Below are 9881 nucleotides of genomic sequence, written 5' to 3' on the forward strand. Positions count from 1 at the left end.
GGTTTTTTTACATTTAACTATCTGTAATGATATTAAATAGGATGCCGTGAGAAGTGAAATGTCAGTGGTTGAAGCTTGGAAAATAATTTTGTTTTCCATTTTAAGTGAATCTTTTATACGCGTAAAGAACTCAATGAGTTTGTTGAATAGATAGGAATGTTTTGTGTTGAGACACCAGGTAAGTCGCGATGGCTTCATAGCTTCATTTCCTAGAACAGTAGCACAAATGACACATTGAGGTCGTGGCAATTGGTCAGTGTCAGGGCATTGTACGAACGCAAAATTTAAATAGTTGTTCATGTGTTTACGGGTGAATGCCCATTTTTTCTTCTGTGTGCTGGTAGTTTTCTCCTCTTTTTGTTCATCCTGGAGATCGCTCTGTAGGCTTGAGGTGGTTGAATCACTATTTGATGCGTTACAAACATTTTCAATACAAAATTTCTTAACACCAAATTAAACAAAATCCCTTGTCTCTTATTCATATTAAAATTTAAAATCTGTATGCCTATTACTTTAAAAAAAATCAGGGCACTCGTGTTTTCAAACAAGCACTTACGCACACTGCAATGCGAACTTGCGAAGAAACAGTATTTAGTATTACCAGATTTGAGAACAGGAGACATGTGCCTTGATATTCAATTTCAGTGGAAAAAATTTCTTTATACTTCCTTGGTGATTGGTCACTAACATTTGCAACACAGATGTTATTTCGTTCAGTTTTGAGAACAGAGGATATACCGCCGATTGTTGTAATCGGCTTGCAGGCAATTTTTATGACCGGTCATAAACAGCTTTCTTGAATGTTGAAAGATTTCCATATCTGAAAATTAACGATAGTTCATGAATACTTTCAGATTTAAAAATACAAGGCTTGGTCACTACATTTGCTACACTGATTTATTTAGGCGTTCTGGGTCTGAACTTTTCAAAACATTCACGAATATTATTCTTCTCAGAATATTTCTGCTCAGGACATGCACTGAAACACAATGTTCCGACATAAAATGTGCATAAATTCACATGGAGAAAAAAAGCAAGGGAAAAGAAAAGTCTCATTGACCGTGCTATTTTTGAAGATGGTTATTGATATTATATGTTATTGAAGATGTTTTGATGGAAAATCTGGTGTCAGTAAAGGATGAATATTATCCCCTCTGTTATTCATTCATATACTAATCACATTATGAAGGAAAACATTATTAAACCTGACAACTGGAGATGTTAATCTAAGCTCTTTACTCTATGCAGATACGATTTTTTCTTTGTTTTGAAATAAGAATAACAAGTGAATTATATAAACGCCAGTTCATTAAGCAAACATTTAGTGTACAAGCATATAAAAAAAATATAAGTAAAAAAAAGTATACGATAATTTTTAATAAAAATGTTAAAGTACAAATATAACATGCTTTATATAGCAAATATCTTAATAGGCCTAATTAAAAATTAAAACTTTATTAAATAACTGAGTTTATTTGTAGATATTGCAATCCAAAAAACCGCTGATTCCGCAGTCTATACTATCAGCATTCGATGCTACGTAGGGAAAAAGCACTCAACCCTCAAGAAATCAAACGCCCAAAAGTCTCAAATCAAACACCAATAAACACAAAACAAAACAAGAAAAGAAAATCATAAACAAACATCTCAGTTCAACACAAATATGCACCACCTCCCCACAATAATAGACGCACTCGCCAGTGACGGGAAAACCCCACGAGCCCAAGGGATACAAGAAACATCCCTTCTCCCCACACACATGAACAGCGAAACACCTCTCCCTTCTATCCCTTCCTCATCAATCCCTCCGAACACGTCATCGAAGGAACACCAGCTGAAGCTCTTCTTCTTCGATTTCCTACTCCCCGAATACGTCCGAACAGCTGATTCTTCTTAGACCCTCAGGGAGGAAGTCATAAACTTCCCCCAAGTCACTGAAGAGACACCACCTTACCCATCTCATTCCCTCAGAGGAGTCAATTAAATCCATCACTGTCCACTATGTAACTGCTTTAAGGATATTCATTACCCAGAAATCTCTCTGGTACTTATGAAGAGCATAGCAGTGGTATGTCTGGCTCATAGCTTTAGTGCGTCACCACCTGTTCTAGGCAACTATTTAAGAATGCTGCTGATCACTAATCGTCAATAGCGTTGATCACAATGGGAAAAACAAAGAATATTTCGGAGTTTGATAAAGGGCTTATTGTGGATGCCCAAAATCATGGGTGCAGTCATGATTTTGAACACAGCAAAGCTGACTGGTTTCTCAAAAGATGAGACATCCCGTGTGTTTAATCAGTCGAAAAATAAATTACATTACTTGTTTAAAAGGCGTAACTGTGGTCCTAAGACAGTCTGTCAGGAACGAGATCGCCGTCGTCTGAAAAGGCTTGTACGGACAAACAGAACTTCCTGTGTGCAGTAATTGACTGAAGCATTTAATGAAGGTTGGTCCCGACCCATATTTTACCGAATTATGCACAGGAAGTTGAAGAGAATCGGTATCAACAGTCGCATAAAGGAACTCCAACACAGTATTAAATAAAATTTTCTAATTCAGTGGTTGGTATGTGTAGTTCTTAATCAGTATACTGCTCGATTCAGTCTTCTAACAATAATGCATAATATGTACAATATGTATTTATTTATGTGTGGATGTGTAATCATCATTTATAATGCGTACAATGATTCATTTTCTAGATTAGGTTTCGAAAAAAATGTCAAATTAGAGAAATGATTACATCGACTTTTCCAATTGCAGTTTATGACAAATATGTATTTGCAAAATTTTATTGTGGTATCACGTAGCAGACGATTGTCGTTATTGATATGATTCAGACGAGGCGTTTTCTTCAAAATCACGTGCTTCTGACTGAAATCACTAGTAAAATGCATTAAAATGCATTAAATACTTCTTGCTAATGTTGCCATTTTCAAAATTGCCAGTTACAATTCCTCTGTATAATACGACAACTGAAGCCATCAGGTGTCGCGTCTGTCATTTTCATTTGTCCATACTTTCAATTAAGGCAATCGGCTTTTTACTTAAATGTCATTACACAGCGACATTTACTTGGCATTACATAGTGTAGCAGTATCCTGGCAATAATCTGTCCTTCGAGATAAAGATGACGTAAAGAGAATAACTTGTTTAATGGCGTGTTGTCGCTGGGCATATGCGTCAGTCATATTGTCAATTTTCTCTCCTTTCAGAAACAGTAACTTAAAAATAGACAACAATGCTTGCAAAGATTGGATCAAAAAGAAAAAATCCTAAAGTTAAAGAAAAATGTAAGATGACGCTAATTTTCAAATTATGATATTACCTACCCATTTGATAAAAACTGTGCTCGCGCTGCCTCGCATGTGCAGTAAAATTAATATTTTCAACTTCGCAAGCTTTTGAAACAAGCTTTATCTTATAAATGTGTGAGGGGTACGAACTTCATAGGTGATTGCAGTTACACTTTTTTTTTCTTTTTTTTTTTTTTTTCCAAATATTATTCACCGAGGTCGGGAGAAAAACTTCAATTTTTTTATTTTATTTATTTATTTATTTATTTTTTAACCTGATCGGAGAATTTTGTTAGCAGAAAAATTCTTCTTTAAAATCCTCGCAATACGCAAATCATTAGTTTTGGAAAACACGATAAAGACATGGGATACTTCATCTTGAATTGTATTTCACGTAATCTAATAACAAGATTATCAGCTGAATAATTCTAATGTTAATTGTTATAATCATTAATATTATAACAATTAACATGATGAATTATAATTATAATTCATCATAATTATAATTATCAGCTTTGCGCTGTGGTTGCGGTTCTGATTAAGGCAATTTTCATTTGTTCTACGTAATTGATTGCCATATTTTATTTTAACTTAGGTTTTAATAAGGTGAAAAAAATGAAAGAAAAAAATGAAAGACTGATGTGTTTAGTAATAGGAAATCGTAAAACAATAGCAAAACAGTAACAGAGCAGAACAATCAAATGACATTTCTGCAAGCATTGAGCGAAGAAAATGATTAATAATTCTATCATTTTGTTACGACGAAATATAACCGGCTCGAATTACTGAAGCCATTAGTTCAGTGAAACAGCTAAACTATTTATAAAGCTGTCGCATTTAAAGTTGAAAAGAAAGTTGCATTTGAATATCACAGGAAGTGATATACGATAGTGGAGCTTTCTAGTCTAAACTTCTGAGTATCAATCATACCAAATTATCGGAATTTTTCCTATTGGAAAATCGAGTTTTTCATCCTCAAAACAGACCATCTGATCAGGAGGACACACAATTTACAAACAACATACTGACTTCATAGCCTTAGCTGCTTCCTCTATAATTCCAACTAATCCAAACAGCTGTTGAATGTCCTCCATGACATTGAAAGTGTAATTGACAAGAAGAGGATTAAGCTGAGAATACCATAGAGCAATGCTCGGGCAGATCTTTTGGTGGATCGTGAAATCAGTAGGTCTCACAGATTTCTAGTTTTAAGACACTTAGATTTGAATATTTGTACAAATTCAAATCAAGTTATAAGACACAAATGGACATCACATCTCTCTCATTAAATAAAATATTTCCCAATTTATATTTTTGTAGTGTTTGAGTTCATTTTTCTATGTTGTATTTAAATGTTAATAAACTCATATTTGATATTTTGTTATGCTTTTGTTTTTACTTTATTATATGTAGTCATCTTCTTCTTCATGTAGCTTCCTCAGTGAGAAGGTGCAGCACCATACAGTCCTTCCAGTTCTCTCTGTTGGTAGCTTTCCTTTTTGTTTCTGCATAGCCATGTGATCCTGTCCATGATCTTATATCTTCAAGCCATGTCCTTCTTTTTTTGTCTCTTGATTCTTTTCCCACAATTTTTTCTTCTAAAACTGTTAGTATCCTCTGTCCTGCTGAACCTCTCAGTACATTTCCCGCCAAGTTCATCTTTCTCTGGATCATTTCCTGTAATAACGATCTCGTGTTCTCATTCTCTGTGGGACATCTGTATTTGTCATATGTTGTGTCCATGAGATTTGCATTGCTCTCCTAGAGCTCCACATTTCAAAGGCCATTATCTGTTGTCTTACTCCCTTCTCGAATATCCAGGTCTCATTTCCATATGTGAAAACTGGCCACTATAATGTTCTCATCATTCTTTTCTTTGTCTCGATACTCACAGAACTTCTGAGCAGATCTTTATTTTTCCAGAAGGCATCTTTAGCTATGGCTGTTATTATTTTTATTTCTTTATCTTGTTTTTCATGTGCAGTGAAGTAGGTACCTAAATATTTGTCTTCTGTTGTGTGTTCAATTTTCATATTGTTTATGGATATTTCTGGCTCGGATCTGTTTTCTTTTGAGATTTTCATAAATTTGGTCTTTTTTGCATTTATATCTAATCCAAATTCTTTACCTTCTTCAATTAGTACCTGCAGTAGTTTGATTAATTTGTTTCTGTTTTCTGCTATTAGAATGGTGTCACCAGCATATCTGAGATTTTTGTATTTTATACCATTGATACTAATTCCTATTTTTTGTTTTTCAAGATTTTTCATCACTGTCTCACTATAGATATTAAATAGATTTGGTGAAAGGATACAACCTTGTCTAACTCCTCTTTTTTTATTTTTCCTTACAGAAGTCTCAGAGTTAAACAGCTGCTTGGCGTAAATCATTTTTATAATCTTAAGTACATGATCTTCTATGTCTAATTTATCTAATATATTGAACATTTTATTATGTTTTACCTGCACGAAAGCCTTCTGAAAGTCTATGAAGCATACGTAAATGTTCCTGTTTCTTTCAAGTGATCTTTCTATTAGTATTTTTGTTCCAAGATAGCATTAATGGTTCCTATTCCTCTTCTGAATCCTTTTTGTTGTTCACTCAATTCACCGATTAAGGCTCTTTCACTTTGTTTGTTAAACAATGGTTAAAATAATTTTAGATGTATGGGATATTATGCTCACAGTTCTGGAATCCTCGCAATTTTGTGCATTATTTTTCTTTGGAATTGGAATGCAGATAGATGCTGTAAAAACTTCAGGTAATGCTATTGTTTTATAGATGTCCTGAATGGATTCCACAAAATAGTTATTATTATTGCCAGTCAAAGCTTTCAGCAGCTCAACCGGGATATTATCACGCCCGGGGGATTTATTATTATGAAGATTCTTAATTACGTGTTCTATTTCCTTTCTTGTCGGTAGAGTGGTATCTTGTTACGTTTAACTTAAGGTGTCGTGAATCATCTAACATGTTACCGTTATCATCATCATACATATCTGATAAGTACTCCACCAATCTTCCATTTATGTTTTCCTTATCAATGATTATGTTTCCATCTTTGTCATTGATGTTATTAGACTGTGTACGTTTTGCTTTTCCATTAAGTTCTTTCACTTTCAGGAATGCTTCTCTGGTTTTGTTCATATTTTGTAATTCTTCTATCTCGGTGCATTGCCTATTGCAGTGCACCGAGTCCAGTTTTTCTTTTCAATTTGTCCAAATTTGTCCAGTTTTCTTTCAATATTCTTCATAAATATTTGAGTCGTTTATCCAATGTTTTATATCTTAATCTTTCTTCTTCATTTGCTACTCTTTTCCACGTTCTTCTTTCATCGATGGGTTGATTACTCCTTGTGTTATCCATGGTTTTTGTCTTGTTTTCTTCTTGTTTATTTATGTAGTTTTTAGCAGATGCTATGATAGCTGCTTGTAGTCTATTCCACTGAGAGGGTTCATTTTCGTTTTGCAACTGTGTAAACAGCAGTCTTAAACATTGTCATTAAATTTTGATTTTACTATCAGATTTTGTACCATTTGCAGATCCCATTTTAGGGGTTGACTTCTTTTAATTTTTATTATTTTCAGGCAAATATTCATATTCATTAAGACCAGTCTATTATTAGATCCACAGTCAACACTTAGCATCACTTTTGAGATTTGTATTCCATTGAAGTAAGGTTTACTGACCACAATATAGTCTAATTGAAATTTGTTATTATTCTTGATTACAGAGAATAATGAATAACTGACTCTTATTTAGAAATATTGGTCAAGTGTTAATAAACTATTTAATAACCAACTAGTTTCACCTTCTTCGGCTGTCGGCATCTTCAGGGTACAAATAAGGTAGGTATAGTAAATTACAAGCTAGATGTTAACTGACAATTCTAAATCAATAACAAAATAGTACCGAGCCTGAAACAATACACGTGTCGCGGATACATGATTTACTTGTTGAGAAACATTTTGTAGTTGGCGCTGAAGTTCATTTCATGTGTGTTTAGTGATCTGATTAAGGTCTTCTATATATCAGGTAGGATTAAACCTTGATTCCTATTGAGGTTTTTTGTGGAACGGGCGAATTAGCTGCTTCTCTAAAGATTCTGGAGCGGTAGTTTTCTTCTATATAGTCTAATTGATTTTTGTATCTTCCATCCGGACTTTCCCATGTGTATCTTGCTGTTGGTTTTTGCTCAAAATAAATATTAGTTATGATGAGACTGTGCTTGTTACAGAAATCAATCAACTTTTGTCCTCTCTCATTCCGAATTCCAATTCCAAATGGACCCACGTGTGCAGATGTTCTCTCTGATCCAACTTTTGCGTTCCAGTCGCCCATAACACAAATAACTCGATCTTTCTTGCTCCAACTTCCTTTATACACCATTCTGTTCTGTAGGAGCATATATTTGAATGATCAGCATATCTCTAGGTTTAGACTTCACTAGAATTACCATTACTCTATCTGATTTTTTTTGATGATATGGATAATGTTTTTATTACTTTTCTTCTCTACAATGAATACTACACCGCTGCTTGATATTTCACCACCTGACGTGTATACTTTATATATCTTGTCATTTGGAAGTGTCGACTCAAAATCTGATGATCCTTTCCAAAAGGTTTCATTTATTCCTAGTATACTAATATTTAATCTCTCCATCTTTCTCATCACATTAGCCAATTTCTCACATTTATTCAATCCTCTTACATTCCAAGTAGCAATATTCAAACAATTTCTGCGTTGAGTTTCTTTATAGCAGTCACGGACTGACGATACCGCAGGGCCTGCTACATCACCTTCACACCACCGTTCCGGACATATTGAGACTATCCGGGCTTTATTTCTTTTCTGTTTAGACATGATGCTTTACATGGCGGCATTTTTTACGGAATGGGCCGCCAGAACCATCCAACCCCCCCTTCCCCCAATGTGAATGGAGGACCGCAACTATCGTTGATTAGCGGAATCCCATGGACCTAGCCGGGAAGCCTGCAAAGTAGTGCCGCCGATCATTCCCCCTCGTCCACCATCGAGGGGACGCCCCGATGCGCCGTGACAGCCCAACAACCAGTAAAGACACCTGTTGTTTTGTGAAACTTTTGTTTCAGTTTAGTATACATGTATGTGTGTATGTGCTGAGTCGCGATGCCAAATGTATTTTTTATTGTGGGTCATGGTGAAAAATGTTTCAAATATACTGCTAAAGAGTATATACCTAAATGTATTTTTGGGGATGTCATTTATGTAGTTTTCTTCGAATATAAATTATATAAGGATTCAGAGCGAAAAATATTGGAAAAATTAAAAAAAATCATTTATGAAGATTTTTAAATCGTGTTTCACGTAATTACAGTTGACAAGGGGAAGATTAAGCCAAGCTAAGCCTATCAACCAGTTTCTGTAACCCACAAATCTTGGTCACTCGTCTCTGGATCCTCTCCATCCCTCATCACAAGAAACCCTGGCGGCCAGATCCGCGCGCAGTAGTTAAGATGGGGGGGGTCTTAACAAGGCTTGATAAAGAGGTAAAATAACATGCTTGTCTCTGCTCGTCAAAGTATTCTTCAGTAACCAAGTAATCTGATGAGCTGCTTTAGCTACTTTTGCTATGTGTCCCCTAAACTTTAAATCCCTATCCACTAACACTCCTAAGTCTCATTTATGCAATGGAACAATTTCTCCCCTATTTCCAACCCCTTGGGACTAACCAGAGTTGAGACTTAGATTAAACAACATGGTCAAGGCCACTGACAGCTCCCTCGCAACTTCACATAAAACTCGAGCTGGTAATAATCCGATCCCACAGCTCTAATTCCATTAAGGTTCTGTAATGTGCTATGCACCTCCATTTCATTTACCTTAGTTCCCGTATATGCCTTTGTCTCTCTCTCTCGTTCCTGCAATATCACCAACCACCTGGATCACATACTCTTGCAAAGTGTTCTTTTAGTAATTCTACTTTTTTGGATTGATTCCGTTACCTCCTTACCATCAGAATTCATTAAAATCATTCTGCTATGCATATTATTTCTTTTAATTGCAGCATATCCAAAGAGCTGTTTGGGATTCTCTTTAACCTGCATTGCTAACTTCTTTTCATACTCTGTTTCTGCCTTTCTTACCACATTAGTTACTCTTCTGAAATCCGGTTGATGTGCCTGTTGGTCGCCTTTCTCTTAAATTCCACCCGCAATTTTTTTTTCAGCTCCAGCTTAATGATAATATTCATCCATTTAACTCCAATTTGATTTACTCTCCTGACTCTAGGTATGTAGTTTACTATTACCTGCCTGAAACACTCCTTTACCACTTCCCATGGAAGTGGTAAAGGAGTGTTTGAGGCAGGTAATAGTAAATAGTTCAGCCCTTGCAGTTTTACGTGCATTGGCACCGATCCAATCAATCTCTTACGTTTATCACACTTACCAGCCCTGTAATTTCACATACGCCCCATCTTAACTGAAAATTCCACACATTTAGCCACCTATCAAGTCAAGATCATATGATCACTCTCACCAATTGGTGGCAACCTGGTCATATTCGTTATAGACAAATTCTTAGATGCACTAGAACTAAT

Source organism: Typopeltis vanoorti, chromosome 3 (assembly GCF_054136105.1).
Source record: "Typopeltis vanoorti isolate ZY-2024b chromosome 3, IOZ_Tvanoo_1.0, whole genome shotgun sequence".
Lineage (NCBI taxonomy): Eukaryota > Metazoa > Arthropoda > Arachnida > Uropygi > Thelyphonidae > Typopeltis > Typopeltis vanoorti.